Here is a 17,372-nt window from a genome sequence, read left to right as displayed (position 1 = left end):
AAATGCAGTTCGAAGGCTAGCTGGCGTGACTTCAGGATCCGTCTGTAAGTTTATAAAACAAACAAATATAGACAAGCAAACAATCTATTCTTTCCCCAGCGAAGTCGCCATTTTGTTATCAGGAAATCTAGTGTCTATGCAGAGTTGCTAGTCCCACTAAGACGGGTAGCTATCTTAGAAACAAACAGATTAAAGTTACTTTCGTTTTCCTTTATGAGAAGTAGATAGGAGAGGATCAAAGAATACCAACCTCGATCTTTCGCTCGGTTCTTTGCTTGTTCCTTCTCCTCACTGACAGGTCTTTGCCACTTCTCCCTTGACCACTCCGCTTCAAAGAGTACCTGTAAAGTCAAAGCAGCATAATACCTTCAAAGTGCAGAGATCTACAATCATAAGCAATATAGGACCAGATATATATTGACCACACAAATGCATATATTATCAGACATACAAGAATGTGGAGAAAAACTTGAATAGCTTTATCGATATAAAGATTAGAAGAGAGGATTACAACCCATTGATCTGACCTAGCGTCATCCTCTTAGCATGAAATCCCTTCTTCACCTCATGAAAAGCTTAGATCACCCAACACTATGATGTTCCACCTAGAAACCAACAACACTTCCTTACAAGATACAAAATTCCAACCTCTAGATCTCTAGGATGAGGGATCCATATATAGATGGTTGCAGGGAGGTGAGTCAGTTTCTGGGATTTTGATTAGTGTATTCTCTCTGATATTTCTTGATTCCACTTGGAGATTGATGATCTCTTACTCATCCCTGGGCGAATTCAGAGAGGCAAGTGTCACAGGAGAAGTTTCTGGAAGATTCCATGATCATCCACCTCGCAAACTGTCTCTGCCATTTGTCCATTCTCGCCCATCGCACCCTATAGAAGGGCTTTCCAGTATGCATCGCACCTTTTACATTGGGTAGGTGAGATGCATCGCACCCTTAGCTCTGAGCAACCTGTATGGTCCAGTTTTGACCAGTTCTGAGCATCTTTCTATGGAGAACTTCTGGGAGATGATGTAATCAGCTGACCTTGTTCCTTTAGGGCATGAAACAACACTTTTAGGGACTTAGAAGCCCTTGGTTTATGGACATGTATGATTGGGGTTGTAGTGCCCAAAAATGTCTATAACACCGGTACAAAGTTGACCTCAATTTGAAATGTTCTTAAGAAGAGAAGAACAACATACACAATGTTATGGATACCCTAACTACCAATATATCCTTCAACATGGACTAAGGTGCCATCTAGGCATCTGCCACTATAGATACCATCAGGATACAACCTTGGTATCATTCCAACAATATATAAATACCATCTAGTCCTCCATGCCCTAACACTAACCCTTACATGGGATCCATGTATCAACACTAAACCAGAGCTCCACACCATACCCTCCCTCATAGGGATATAGACATCAACTGAGATCTTGATATTAACCAGGGCAATATGTTCTCCCAAGTACCATTATACTAGCAATTTTATGGTACTCATCTCTCCCTCTCAACCAAAAAATATATATCCACCAATCCAAGCATGCTCCTAAAATAAGCTAACTTCTTATTAGGAAGAGATTTCCTCAACACAACAACTACTTGTTCATCTATTAGCATGTATTGTAGCTTCACGACCTCAAGCACTTCAATATGTAGGTTCTAAATATTGATATGCCAACACAATCTCCACGGTCTTCATTTATTCTGATGTTGCTTATGTCATCACAATATTCAAACCTATGTTGAAGGAAGCTTCCTTCTTCAACTTCTCCAACAACACCAAACTCAACCTCAACACTTCCTCTAAAACATCCAAGTCTTGTTCACAACTTCATCAATCACGAATAACCATCAGTAGTGCTTCAACTATTCTTTGATCTCAAACATCCTCATGGCCTTCACATCATGTTATTAACTATGGAGGAGGTTCACTTTTCTTCAACCAAACTCTCTCTAAACTAGGGAGATATATATGTAAGCTACTCCTCAACTAGGGGACAAGTCCATCAAAAATTTTATTTTACCAACCACACGAGCTCTTTCTTTTGCATCATCATATCATCGAAGAACTTTGAATTTCCAAAACTTCATTCCTTCATATAGTAACAAGGTCATCTATCAATTATCAATGTAAAATTTAATGTCATCAGGGTTATTACAACTCCCTCTTTCCATCATGTGCATCATCATCATCAAGTTATTATTAAGTATGAGGTAAGTAAGCATTTTCAACATCTTGAAGACTATGTACCTACAGATCTTCAACAACAAGTACAACCAAGCACAAATATAAAGCATGAAGTCAACTTTATAAATATAGGGTTAGCATGTCATCACAATGGGAGCATAATAAATCAAACTTTAGATATCAAAACCTAAACTCAACAAGGGTTACACCTTTCATACCCTAGAAAACAATATTTGCTAGGTTTTTTGTCACAAACCCTAGATACTATCATCGAAACTAAACCTTAGATATCTAAATCAAATTAGGATTTAAATCGTATTGAAAGCATTATTACATATAGGGTTTCATTATCATGCCCTATAAACTTATATCAATATCTACTAGGGTTTTACTGTAAAACCTAGACACAAACTTCAAAGTTTAATGTTAGATATACAACATCTTGACCAAGCTAGGGATTCAATCAAACAAAAGCATATACGCCTAGGGTTTCATTCCTAGGATCTTACATTGATTATTGCAAGGGTTTTGTCATAAACCCTAATTCATAAAACCATAGAAATATAGGGTTTCATCATATATCAACAATAAACCCTAAAAGGATAGGGTTTTACACTAAACCCTAAAGGTTAGGGTTTTACCAAAGTGAACAAATATAGAGAGTGTGACAAAGGTTGATTTAATCTAAATCACCATAACAAATAAGAATCTTTATGATTCAAAACCCTAGACATGTGAGAGTTAGTAGTATAAGAAAATTTCAAAATTATCGTACCTTTTTAGATGAATAAGACTAGCTATCAATCATATGGTCTTAAACATACCTTGAGTTTCTCTTTTACAATCCTTGTATGGTTTCCTTATATAAGGGCTCCCTTTGAATCTAGCCACAATCCTTCCTTTTTAGAATATACTTGTGAGCTTTCCTTCAAAGGAAACTACGAGAGAAAGGATCATATTCGAGCAATAATAATAAAGCTAAAATAATGAAGGATATACTTATGTTTTGATAAAATTAGTATTTCTTTTATGTACCTACAAATTTTTCTTGTCAAGTACCAACAAAAGTATACAAGTACAAGACTATGACCTAGGGTTTTATTAAATTTTAGAAGATGAATTCCTAGGGTTTTTTAGTACAAAACCTAGACATCATTCAATTTCATTCTTGCCAAGGATTTCCATATATCTTGGACTACTTACAAACCCTAGACATTATGGGATAGGGTTTCTAAGAGGGAACAAGAGAATAGGGTGAAGGTTTTCATATGTACTATCTAGGGTTTGTAATCCTTAGATACAATGAGAACTTGCAAACCCTAGGATCATAAAAGCAACTAAACCCTAAAATGTTATATTGTTTAAAAATAAACATGTTATACATACCTCAAGATTACATACCTTACTCTTCCATGATTGAAATATTAATGTTCCATTGAGCTTATTGCTCTACTTGCAAATTGAAGACATATTGTTAGATGATTGATACATAAAGAACAAAAATAATACTTACATGACTTTGGTAAGGTCTTCAAAGCTTCTTCCACAAGTTGGTGCAAGACAATTTGAACAAGTCATTCTTATTGTTGTCGACTGCTTCCTTCCTCGAGACAGACAAACTAAGTTTTCTCAATGAGTTCTTCCTTTGCTAAGCTATGTATGGAATTCTCTCTTCATTGTCTTTTTCAATGGGTTTTCAGATGCTTTTGAAAAGAGAATTCCACTGCTCTTTTTCAACCTAGTTAGGGTAAGATGTAAGATTTATTGCAGGTCCTCAAATAGAATTCTCATTTCACTTTTGGATACTTTAATTACTATAATATACCCTTCAAAAATAGTCAAACACTAATATTCTCTTTGATCCTTTAAGGTCAGTATTTTATACCACTAGAAGGTTTCAACTCTCCTATATAAATGTGCCCAAGTCTTTGTCCTTCTTCAAAAGAACCTCAGTTCCTTCAACTATTGGAATGATCATATTTTTGTGACAGGCCTACAATGCCTTTAAACAGTTTGGTCTTGGTTTTTTTTTTTTTAAGGACTAACTCTAGTGCACAGAAGATGCTTTGAAATTGTAATTTGACCACCCACCAAATATTTGTAAATGTATTAAATTTATGGATAGAACATTGATATTTCTTTCAAGGATCTTGATCTTGACTAGGCTTGTAACCCAGGTTCACAGATTTAAAAAAATCTTCAAGGATTTTAAGAAATGATATTATTTGACTCCTTTAACTTCTTCACTCTATTAGCCAGGTTTGTGGTCCTAGTCTTAGAATTATGCTCAGATCTTCTTCTTCTTAGGTAGTTTGGCTTAAACATTCTCTCTCGAAGCCTTATTTCTTTGAATCAATTGTGATATTTTAGCTACCTTATATCACTGACCTTGTTAGCCTCTTGTTGCAACAGGTGTTCATTTTTCATGATTGACATTTTTACATGCCAAATATGTCATCTTTCATGCTGCAAGGTTCCATATTTCCAAAAGAGACCAAAGAAGAAGCTGTGAAAGTGTGCTAGTCCAAATGCCACTGCTGAATTCTAATTTTGATGACTTAACCATTTTTAAAGAATGTTTTATAAAAGGGAGGGCCAAACAGTGTAACCTTGGTCTCCCTAGGTTTCAATTTCTTGCTTTAGAATATAGAGAATGATATCTGTCCAAACAACTTAATCTTGGCAGATTTTGTAGATAGGTAGAGAAACAAAGGAGCCCAACTGCTTAATCTGGGCCCTTGGCAGAAATAAGTGTATACTTAGATAGGAGGACAGAAAAAAGAAAAATTGTAAAGCTGGGTCTGCAAGTCTAAGTGCACCCAAACCAAAAAGAAGGAAAAAATGCTAGGAAAGTAGGCTGGGTGGGTAGTGTTGAGGTTGCAGAATGATGATTTATGATCATTTTTTTGTTGTTTCAAAGTGTTATATATTTTCAGATCACAATCAGGATGCAATTTTTCATCTGGAGGAGCTCAAGCTGGACATAACTAACTCCCCTTTCTTCTTATTCCCCAAATCACTCACTAATTTCCTTAAAGAGATCAAGATCTACTTGAGCCTTTTAATTTCATCATGTTCCATAACATTGGCCTTGGTGAAGATCTGCTTCACTTGAGGATTTCCATTCTTCTTTTACAAAGTTCTATTCCCCCAAAAAAAAATAGCCTAAGGTTCCTTACCTTAGCGCTTTCTCATCATCTTCATATTAATTACTGACTCTATTATGTAAATCCCTATCTGTTTTCCCCTTCCCGTATTAAATCTATGTTAATAAACTCCCCTATGTACATATTCCACCTTATAGCACTACAACTATGTATTTTTCAGTCCTGGGACATAGTAGTCCACCTGGGGCTATTGTGAACCCATCCGTGTCATGAAACTGGGATTGGTCTAAACCTCTGGTTAGACCAAGAACCTTTACCCCTTAAAACCCCACATTTTACCTCTCCGCTATCTTTTTCCAAAGATTAATGTTCAAAAGCTTGATTGAACGTCAATTTATGCCCCCCCCCCCGCCTAAACTAACCCAAGAAAACCCTCATGTCCTAAAGTTTTTACCCTCCCCGCCGTGCTATATCAAAATCCGAATATTCGCGCGCCCGTCCATTATTCCCCCGCCGATTCACCTGTCCTGTCCACCGTCGGATCGGTCCCTCCCCATCTGACGGCTCTCGACGATTTCGGAGGCGCCCCACTGCTCGACCGTTAGCTTCCGATGGCGAGGCAGTTTCTCCGCCGTACAAAAGACACCTGTCCGCCTTCTATTGCATCAGAAGGGCTCTGACGGATACCGCTCCCATACAGAAAGCGGTCCGATGAAACCGCTTTCCGCCTTCTGTACGTACACCCCATGTCACCTATCTTGTTCTACGTGTCTACCTCGTCACCGTGCCACGTCATCTACACAGCATCGGCCTCCTGTCGAGTCACCCTTGCCACGTCACTGCCACCTTGTCACTGCCACATCACCTGCCGTACATGCTGACGTCATCATGTTGACGTAATCCGCCGTACTGGGTCCCACCCACTGACGTCATCATCAATTTTTGGAGCGAGAGGCGAAAATCGTGCTTAGGAAGCCCGGATTCAAATTTCGAGGCAGTTTTTCATGCGCGATTAGTGCCGCATGGCTACGGGAAAAGGGCCAAAGTGGAAAGCCCCTAATCATGCAGCCCCCAGCAAGCCCAAAAGGCGCCAAATGACCTGTTTTTCTTCGCGAAGCTTTCAGAATGGAGCAAAAGACAGTTCTAAATCAAACAGAGGGTCGAACAGCGGCCATTAAATTTTGATTTGACCCACAGCAAAGGAGAGAACTGGCCCAATTCATTTGTCAAAGAGTATCAGAGGAAAGATGAAGCGGCAAAGAGTATCAGTTAAATTGTTTAATGGAAATCTTCAGTTCCCAAAGCAGGTCAGCATTGAATGGCCTCCAGCAAAGTCAAATCAGGTGTTGTAAGTCCATCCCAGCTCTCAAATCACAGTTAAGGTAGTTAAAACCACCGAACTACAATGGAACAGAGGCCCATGCACAGTTATTGCAGAAGCACTGCACCAAGCCACCGAGGACAATGCATTAATTCAGTTTTGATACGGCTGCCTTCAGCGCAGCCCATAGATATTTTCTTGCATTTATTACTGATAGGTTTAGGTTAAAGTGATCATTTACTTTCAGACCTGTTTAGGTCAAAGCTATAGTGAACAATTTTGGAGAACTTTTCCTATATATATCACCCTCTGTATTGTTTCAAGGGTTGGTCGATTGATAACTTTTCATTAGAGACTCGCCCTGTATGTCTGATACTTTTTCTTTAATCAAAGATTGCTGAAGAGATTGGAGGAATGAATGTCTGATGTGTTGTTAATGGTCTCTGGAGACCAAATGATGGAATTCTTGTTCTGCAACATGAATCAATAAGTGCCTCTTACCTCTGTTTTCATTTTTCACCATCTAAATAGCAAAAAGAAAGATTAGCTTAGAACTTGTTTAACTGCACTCTAGGATCAATTTCTGATGTTTCTTTATGTTTTTCATCTGAAATGACTTGGACATGAATATGAATTCCCCGTGGCTCATATTTACCCTAATTCACATGTGTTTGACAGATATCTAGGGATTCTTTACTGCCCTTAGATAGATCTCATCCACCCTTCTCTGTTAAGCTGACTGAGAGATTCTTAATTGCCTCTCCTTCCTTAGCATTCTTTCCATCCTTTAAACTTGAAAATTTGTTCCATGTGCAGCTACCTTGCTCCTTATTCCTCCTTTGACAAAGAAAACGCACCAGCAGTCTTACTCCTTGACTCCATGCCCAATGGTTTGAAATCTTCACCTTATACCTGCCTCTTTACCTGAAAACATCAATCTTCCCTCCAAAACACAAACAAAACCCCTGAACTCAATAGCTAGCCTAAAATCATCATCAACAAAGCTAAATCAGAAAGAGAGAGCCCTCTCTGACTGCAGGTGGGCTAGAACCTGCAATCCAAAGTTGGTTTGTGGTTACCTCGGCTGTATCCCTTTACTCCAACCTGGGGGACAACCTGAGTGATAACATAATGGCGACTCCGCTGGGGAACATCCTCAGTTAATTTTATAAAACAGGTTGGAAAAATCGATTTTCTAATTGCTGTATATTCCTTAAAACTACAGATGAAGCCTGAATATCAGCCAGGAAGCCTTTGAAACTATTTTTGCTTTGCATTAACAGAAGTAAATAAAAGCTGCTTCAGTCAATCTTCATGCTAGTTTTAGGCTATACACAGCTATTCCAAAATTCGATCAGTCCATTGCCGACTCTAAAAGTATTCCCAGAAAAATACCAAAAAACAAATTCGGAAGCTGGCTCCTAAGAAGAATCCACGATACACAAGGTCAAATCCAGACCCAAATCCCTCAGTTGCTTTTGAAAATCCGAACTTAATCCCAAAGATTCTTAGGAAGCAAGAAAGACAAGAAGATTTTGCTGAGTTGAGTCCTGAAACAGCTCACCCAAGCTGTGTTCCAACTCCTGTCAAAGTTTTATTCCGTTCAACTCCTACTTCCCCTTGTTCATCTTCCACATCTCAAAGCACTCCTTCCACACCTCCATTCACTGCACATACTACAACTACCACTACTGTTGTTCCAGTTACTCCTATTATTCCTGTTGTTCCTATTGTTCCACTTATCCTTGTGAATATGGCTAATAGATATGCACCCCTGCAATTTCCTGCTAATCCTGGGGCCTTGCCTCAAGATTACCAATCCAAAATCACATATTTTGATAGTACTGGTCCTTTCACGGCACTACAGCATACCAAGAAGATGCAGGACTATTTTGAAAACTACGAAATAGATGATGATAGCGTGAGAATGAAAATTTTTGTTCAAAGTCTAACAGGTGATGTAAGAACTTGGTTCAGATCACTTGCCGCAAATTCTATAACCACTCCTGATGAGCTTTACCAATCCTTTACCAACAGATGGGAAAAGAAGAAAGACCCCTTGCACATACTAGCTGAATATGATACAATTAAAAGAGGACCTCAAGAGACTGTTTTGGAGTACTGTGCAAGATTCAATAATGTCTATAATGCAATACCACAGAACTTAAGACCCCCACCTGACCTTGCCTTGTATAAATTCCCTGATGGATTCGACCCAGATATGGCATACCAATTAAAAGAAAGAGCTCCTCAGACCCTTGCAGACATGCAAAATGTCGCTGTCAGCGTAGAGACAAACCTAATTGCCAAAAGAAACAGAGCTAGAATATAAAGAAGAACCACCTTTAAGGAAGAACCCTCAGCTTTAGAACAAAAGCTTGATGCTATTATCAGTGGCATGTAAAGGTTGGGAGACAGAGTAGAAAGTGTTGAGAGGAAGTCATCATGGGAAAGACAACAGCCCAATACCATAAGGAGCCCAAATTTTAGGAAAACGCAGAACACAAATGTTGGTAGGTCAAGCCCAGATCATGACATAAGACCCCCCTTCCATGAAAATTATGTAGAAGCATCCACTTCTAGTGAACCCATAGAAGACACTCACATGAACCTGATGGATCTAAAGGGTGAGCATCAAACCTTTCTGAGCCAAGAAGACCAAGATGAGCATGACTTCAGTCAATTTTAGACTAAGTCCGGTGAGTCTTTTGATTTTAAACAAGGTTATGATACTGCTGTGTATGAGGTCCACAAACAATATAAGCTGAGAACTAGGACCATTGATATTTCTAAACCTAGCAAACCAAAGGATGGCAAACAACCCAACAAGACTAAAAGCAAGGTTGTTGTAACAGAACCAGCTGATATACCTGTCCCAAATCCGCATCATGTGACTGTAGAAGACATAACAAAAATGTAGCCTTCTATTGGTCAGCCTCTGCCACCTCTTTCATCTGAGCAAAATTCAACCAATGTTCCAAAAAGATCTTCTAAAACTGAAGAACCGCAAGCAATCAATTCCCATAATGCCAATAAACAAGAGCAAATCGTTGGTAATTCAAAAGAAGAAGAAAAAACTGCCATTATCAACACCAAGACTCCATTGGAAAAGTCGTTTAACTTAGAAGCAGAGATTGGAAAACTTAAGATATCCATCCCCCTCTCAAAACTAGCCAAACACGATGTATATAGGCAACAAATTCAAAGATCACTTTAAATCCCAGAGAATAAGGACGATGTAAATGTTTTGGATGATACCCCTGAACTGTTGTTTGGTCCAGAAGTTAATGGAAAGTCGACATATGGATCTGTCTTGCCCTTTTATGTCAGTTTACATGTACATGACAAAATCTTGCACAATGCCATGTTTGATTCAGGAGCATCACACAATCTGATGCCCAAAGCAGTTATGGAAAAGCTGAACCTTGATATTACAAGACCCTACAAAGATTTGTACTCATTTGACTCAAGTCAAGTCAAGTGTTTAGGCCTCATCAAAGACTTGTGTGTCTCCTTAGTCCAGTATCCCAACAAGACCATCCTCATGGATGTGGTGGTGGCTGATATCCCGCCAAAATATGGCATGCTCCTGTCAAGATCATGGGGAGCAAAGCTCCAAGGATCCCTTCAACTAGACCTCTCCTATGCTACTATTTCAGTCTTTGGGCAACCAAAGAGACTCTACAGAGAAACACTCATGAAATATGTGGTAAGTAGTGAGAGCAAGCCTGAAAATTTTCCCATTTACTCAATCCATTCTGATATGGATTCTTTTATTTTGTTTAATGATAATACAAATTCTCCAACTGATGATGAGCCTTTGGCTCTAGAACAACAAGCACAAATCAACGAAGAATCGGTTGCACATACCCATGAGTCTGTCACAACAATTAATGCAACCAGCAGGCTAGAAGAACCTCCCCAAACAGAAATTTCAAATCTGCCCGCTGTAAGAATGACTAAAACTCTTAGTACTAACCACAAGCAAGAAATCACATGGTATTTAGAGTTTGATGGCTCTGTCAACAAGTTAGGAGCAGGGGCAAGTGTCTGGATTCACAATACATATAACAACCATGCAGAAGGACATGCCTACAGACTGAATTTCAAATGCACAAATAACATGGCAGAGTATGAGGCTCTGCTTTTAGGCCTTAAACTGCTCAAAGCTTTAGGAGCTGCAAAAGTGTCCATTCTAGGTGACTCTGATTTAATCATACAACAGATGAAAGGTAATTTTGTTACCAATGACAATAGAATGAGAGCCTATAGGACTGCTGCCACTAATATACTCAATGCATTCACCGAATTCGAGCTTACCAAGATTTCAAGAAATCATAACATTCATGCACACAGCCTAGCTACCTTTGCTAGTACATGCAAACTTCCCTTTGAGCCAAACCATCACTTTACAGCTGAAATAAAACATAGGCCCACTATCCCAAATAACGTTAGAGATTGGCAAGTGTTCGAAAATGATGCCCAGATTTATAATTTCCTCACCCTAGAGCACGAGTTTTCAAATATTAACATCGACACGGATGCTATGAACGATTTAGAACAGCAAACAAATGAAAAACAGCAGGCTGTAACAGCTGCAACAGCCAAACAAATCCTAAACCCGACTGTTTTTGACAAAACAAACATAGAACAGCTGAAACAAATGCATTTGGAAGAAATAGCCAAAACAGAGGCAGAGATCATTGACTTAAAGGACAATTTTCTGCCTGCTGGCCTAACCCCACTAGAAGACATGTTCGACGCCAATGATGTTCCCAAAAAGCCAAAATTACAACCATTAAACGCTGCTATAGAAGAACACAATATTGGGACAGCAGAGGAGCCAAAAATGATCAAACTATCCAAAAATTTGCCACCTGATCAAAAGCCCAAGTATATTGATTTGTTCAAAGAATTCCAAGATGTATTTGCTTGGAGTTATGAGGATTTGAAATCCTATGACACCTCGGTGATCCAACACACAATTCCCTTAAAACCAAACCAAAAACCCTTTAAACAGAAACTTAGAAGAATTAACCCTATGCTTCTTCCCATGATTGAGAAGGAAGTAAAGAGGATGTTTGAAGCAGGCATAATAGCACCCATCAGATTTTCTGAATGGGTATCCAATCTTGTTCGTACAAGAAAGAAGACAGATGAGATTAGACTTTGTGTAGATTTGAGAAACTTAAACCAAGTCTCCTTAAAAGACCACTATCCTTTGCCCAAGATGGATCACATCCTACAAAGAGTAGTGGGGTCATCTAGAATCTCTTTGCTAGATGGTTTTTCAAGTTTCAATCAAATACTTGTTCACCCGGATGACCAAGACAAGACAGCCTTTACCACACCGTGGGGAACATTTAAGTACGTAAAGATGCCATTCGGACTTAAAAATGCTGGTGCAACCTTTCAACGAGCAATGGATATTGCATTTGCCAAAGAAATACATGATTTCCTAGTTGTTTACCTTGACGACTTAACCCCTTTTTCCAAATCTGATGAAGAGCACCTCAAGCACTTGAGGCAAATATTCGTGACATGCAGGAAATATGGCATTTCCTTAAATCCCAAGAAGTCCCTATTTAGCCTTGAAGAAGGCAAACTACTTGGCCACATCATATCAAAAGATGGGATTAGAATAGATCCTGAAAGAATCCAAGCCATCCTCCAAATCCCATATCCCAGAAACATAAAAGAGCTGCAAGCATTCCTTGGAAAGATCAATTTCCTAAGGAGATTCATTCCAAATCTAGCCGAGCTGATAAGATTGTTAAGCAATATGTTAAAAAAGGATGCCAAGGTAAAATGGTCTCTTGAAACCAAGCAAGCATTTGAGAGTATCAAAACGGCCTTAACACAAACCCCTGTCCTCACCAGCCCACAATTTGACAAAGATTTTATCATTTTTTCTTTTGCATTTGATCATACTATAGCTGTTGTCCTTTTGCAAAAGGATGAACAGGGAGCTGAAAAGCCAATTGCATTTTTTAGCCGAGCCTTAAGAGACGCCCCTTTGAAGTACCCAATCATGGAAAAGCAGGCCTATGCACTCGTTAAGGCCATCAAGGATTTCAGGGTGTATATTTTATATTCACATGTGATTGCCTATGTCCCAAATGCCGCTGTAAAAGACATACTAACCCAAGAGGGATTAGAAGGCAAAAGAGGCAAGTGGATTGCAAACATCCTCGAGTATGACATGGAAATAAAACCAACCAAACTGATAAAGGGACAAGGTTTAGCCAAACTGATGTCCAAAACAAACTTTCAAGCCTTGGACATTAACCAACTGGACAATGAACAGGAGCTGGCGACTCCACAGATCAGTGAAACCTTTTTGCAATCCCCATGGTATGCTGATATATGTTTTGTACTTTTAAACCTGTTTTCTCCCCCAGGATTGTCCAGAACCAAGAAAAGATTTTTGAAAATGAAGGCTTTAAAGTTTTGTGTCATAGATGGTGCATTATTTTGGAGAAATCATGAAGGTATATTGCTTAATTGTTTAACCATGAATGAAATTAACAATGTCATGAAAGAATTCCATGCAGGTGACTGTGGAGGACATCTATATTGGAAGTCCACTGCTGATAAAATTTTAAGAGTTGGTTTTTACTGGCCCTCTCTTTTTGCAGATGTAAAGAAGTTTGCCATGACGTGTCACAAATGCCAAATCTTTGAGGGCAAGAGAAAGTTGTTACCTTTGCCCCTGAAACCCATCTCAACCGAAAAACCTTTTCAACAATGGGGTCTTGACTTCATTGGAGAAATCCATCCCTCTTCCTCAGGCTAGCACAAATGGATCCTAACAGCCACCGACTATTTCACTAAGTGGGTTGAAGCCATTCCCTGTAGGCAAGCCAATGATACCATCATTATCCAATTCCTTGAGTGCAATATCCTTTCTAGATTTGGCTGCCCTGAGAAAATCATCACTGACAACGCTGTTGCCTTCAAATCCAAAAAGATGGTTAGTTTTTGCCACAAATTTCATATTACCTTGGGCCACTCTACAGCCTATTACCCTCAAGGCAATGGCTTGGCCGAATCCTCCAACAAGAGCCTCATCAACATCATAAAGAAAGTGCTAGAAGAGAACAAGAAGAACTAGCACAAAAAGCTGGTAAATGCCCTATGGGCAGACAGACTTTCAAGCAAGAAATCCATTGGAATGAGCCCTTATGAGCTAGTATATGGCATGGAAGCCAGATTTCCATCATCCCTGGGCATTCCGACCATCACACTGTTACAGGAAATTCAAGTTGAACCAAATGACATTCAAAGAAGGATTAATCAGACCATTCATCTTCAGCAAACCAGAGAGCAAGTTTATGACAGAGCTCAAATTTTGCAAGAAAAACTCAAAAAGATGTTTGATAAGAGAGTTAAGGCCGAAGATTTCTACATTGGTGACAAAGTTCTAAGGTGGGACTCATGAAGAGAAGACAAGGGCAAACATGGCAAGTTTGATTTTTTATGGAAAGGACCATTTGTTATTTCTGTTGTTCAGGGAAATAACACTTATTTTCTCAAGTCTGTAGAGGATAGTTCTGCTGAAGAAGGCCCTGTCAATGGCCGTATGCTGAAACATTACCATGATCCCTTTTAAGGGATATAGTGCAGCTTTGTATATATCTTTTGTACAGTAATATTTGTATATATCAACGTTTTGTTTTATTTTTCTGAATATTAGAGGAGCAGCAATAAATCTTGTGGAGACACAGCCAATACAAGTGTTCCAGTTTTAAAAGCTCTGTCTCTGTACTAATTTCAACAAAACAGCAAGAGTGGCACAGTCACATCACAACAATTCATGGTAAAGGGGAGTTGTTTGCAGTCTTCAGTCAAAAATATCAAAACAGAGGAGTTTTTTTCTTTTTTAGTTTCATATCAGCACCCTTGGTCAAAGCAAAAGTAAAGCAAACACAACAGTTTTGATCCATGTTGTGAAAATATTTCAAAGGTACAATGCTACAACAACATTCTACATAATAGCAAGCACGCAGAAGAAAGCAGGCAGTGCTATGCATTTCACAATATTTCAGTTGAGCAGAAGGTTGTTCATATTACAAAGTTTCAATTATCTAACATCCAGCACAAAGAAGTTTCTTCAATCAACTACAACAACAGAAGATCGGGCATTCTGACCTGCTGTTCTTGGCTTTTCACGGGGAAAAGCCATCCCCAAGTGGAGCCACTGTTAGCCTCCTGTTGCAACAAGTGTTCATTTTTCATGATTGACATTTTTACATGCCAAATATGTCATCTTTCATGCTGTAAGGTTCCATATTTCCAAAAGAGGCCAAAGAAGAAGCTGTGGAAGTGTGCTAGTCCAAATGCCACTGCTGAATTCTAATTTTGATGACTTAACCATTTTTAAACAATGTTTTATAAAAGGGAGGGCCAAACAGTTTAACCTTGGTCTCCCTAGGTTTCAATTTCTTGTTTTAGAATATAGAGAATGATATATGTCCAAATAGCTTAATCTTGGCAGATTTTGTAGATAGGTAGAGAAACAAAGGAGCCCAACTGCTTAATCTGGGCCCTTGGCAGAAATAAGTGTAGACTTAGATAGGAGGACAGAAAAAAGAAAAATTGTAAAGCTGGGTCTGCAAGTCTAAGTGCATCCAAATCAAAAAGAAGGAAAAAATGCTAGGAAAGTAGGCTGGGTAAGTAGTGTTGAGGTTGCAGAATGATGATTTATGATCATTTTTTTTGTTGTTTCAAAGTGTTATATATTTTCAGATCACAATCAGGATGCAGTTTTTCATCTAGAGGAGCTCAAGCTGGACATAACTAACTCCCCTTTCTTCTTATTCCCCAAATCACTCACTAATTTCCTTAAAGAGATCAAGATCTGCTTGAGCCTCTTAATTTCATCATGTTCCATAACATTGGTCTTGGTGAAGATCTGCTTCACTTGAGGATTTCCATTCTTCTTTTACAAAGTTCTATTCCCCCAAAAAAAAATAGCCTAAGGTTCCTTACCTTAGCGCTTTCTCATCATCTTCATATTAATTACTGACTCTATTATGTAAATCCCTATCTGTTTTCCCCTTCCCGTATTAAATCTATGTTAATAAACTCCCCCATGTACATATTCCACCTTATAGCACTATAGCTATGTATTTTTCAGTCCTAGGACATAGTAGTCCACCTGGGGCTATTGTGAACCCATCCGTGTCATGAAACTGGGATTGGTCTAAACCTTTGGTTAGACCAAGAACCTTTACCCCTTAAAACCCCACATTTTAACCCTCCACGATCTTTTTCCAAAGATTAATGTTCAAAAGCTTGATTGAACGTCAATTTATGCCCCCCCGCCTAAACTAACCCACGAAAACCCTCATGTCCTAAAGTTTTTACCCTCCCCGCCGCGCTATATCAAAATCTGAATATTCGCGCGCCCGTCCATTATTCCCCCGCCGATTCACCTGTCCCGTCCACCGTTGGATCGGGCCCTCCCCATCTGACGGCTCTCGATGATTTCGGAGGCGCCCCGCTACTCGGCCGTTAGCTTCCGATGGCGAGGCGGTTTCTCCGTCGTACAAAAGACACATGTCCGCCTTCTATTGCATCGGAAGGGCTCTGACGGATACCGCTCCCGTACAGAAAGCGGTCCAATGAAACCACTTTCCGCCTTCTGTACGCACACCCCATGTCACCTATCCTGTTCTATGTGTCTACCTCGTCACCGTGCCACGTCATCTGCACAGCATCAGCCTCTTGTTGAGTCACCCTTGCCACGTCACTGCCACCGTGTCACTGCCACGTCACCCACCATACATGTTGACGTCATCCTGCTGACGTCATCATGCTAACGTAATCCGTCGTACAGGGTCCCACCCGCTGACGTCATGCTGATGTCATCATCAATTTTTGGAGCGAGAGGCGAAAATCGTGCTTAGGAAGCCCGGATTCAAATTCCGAGGCAGTTTTTCATGCGCGATTAGCGCCGCATGGCTACAGGAAAAGGGCCAAAGTCGAAAGCCCCTAATCATGCAGCCCCCAGCAAGCTCGAAAGGCGTCGAATGATCCGTTTTTCTTCGCGAAGCTTTCAGAACGGAGCAAAAGACAGTTCTAAAGCAAACAGAGGGCCGAACAACGACCATTAAATTTTGATTTGACCCACAGCAAAGGAGAGAACTGGCCCAATTCATTTGTCAAAGAGTATCAGAGGAAAGATGAAGCAGCAAAGAGTATCAGTTAAATTGTTTAATGGAAAACTTCAGTTCCCAAAGCAGGTCAGCATTAAATGGCCTCCAGCAAAGTCAAATCAGGTGTTGTAAGTCCATCCCAGCTCTCAAATCATAGTTAAGGCACTTAAAACCACCGAACTACAATGGAACAGAGGCCCATGCACAGTTATTGCAGAAGCACTGCACCAAGCCACCGAGGACAACACATTAATTCAGCTTTGATACGGTTGCCTTCAGCGCAGCCCATAGATATTTTCTTGTATTTATTACTGATAGGTTTAGGTTAAAGTGATCATTTACTTTCAGATCTGTTTAGGTCAAAGCTGTAGTGAACAATTTTGGAGAACTTTTCCTATATATACCACCCTCTGTATTGTTTCAAGGGTTGGTCGATTGATAACTTTTCATTAGAGACTCGCACTGTATGTCTGATACTTTTTCTTTAATCAAAGATTGCTGAAGAGATTGGAGGAATGACTGTCTGATGTGTTGTTAATGGTCTCTGGAGACCGAATGATGGAATTCTTGTGCTGCAACATGAAT

Source organism: Pinus tabuliformis, chromosome 7 (genome assembly GCF_031772625.1).
Source record: "Pinus tabuliformis cultivar Carrire ecotype Pingquan chromosome 7, CPIR1, whole genome shotgun sequence".
Lineage (NCBI taxonomy): Eukaryota > Viridiplantae > Streptophyta > Pinopsida > Pinales > Pinaceae > Pinus > Pinus tabuliformis.
Note: the sequence above shows the minus strand (reverse complement) of the source record.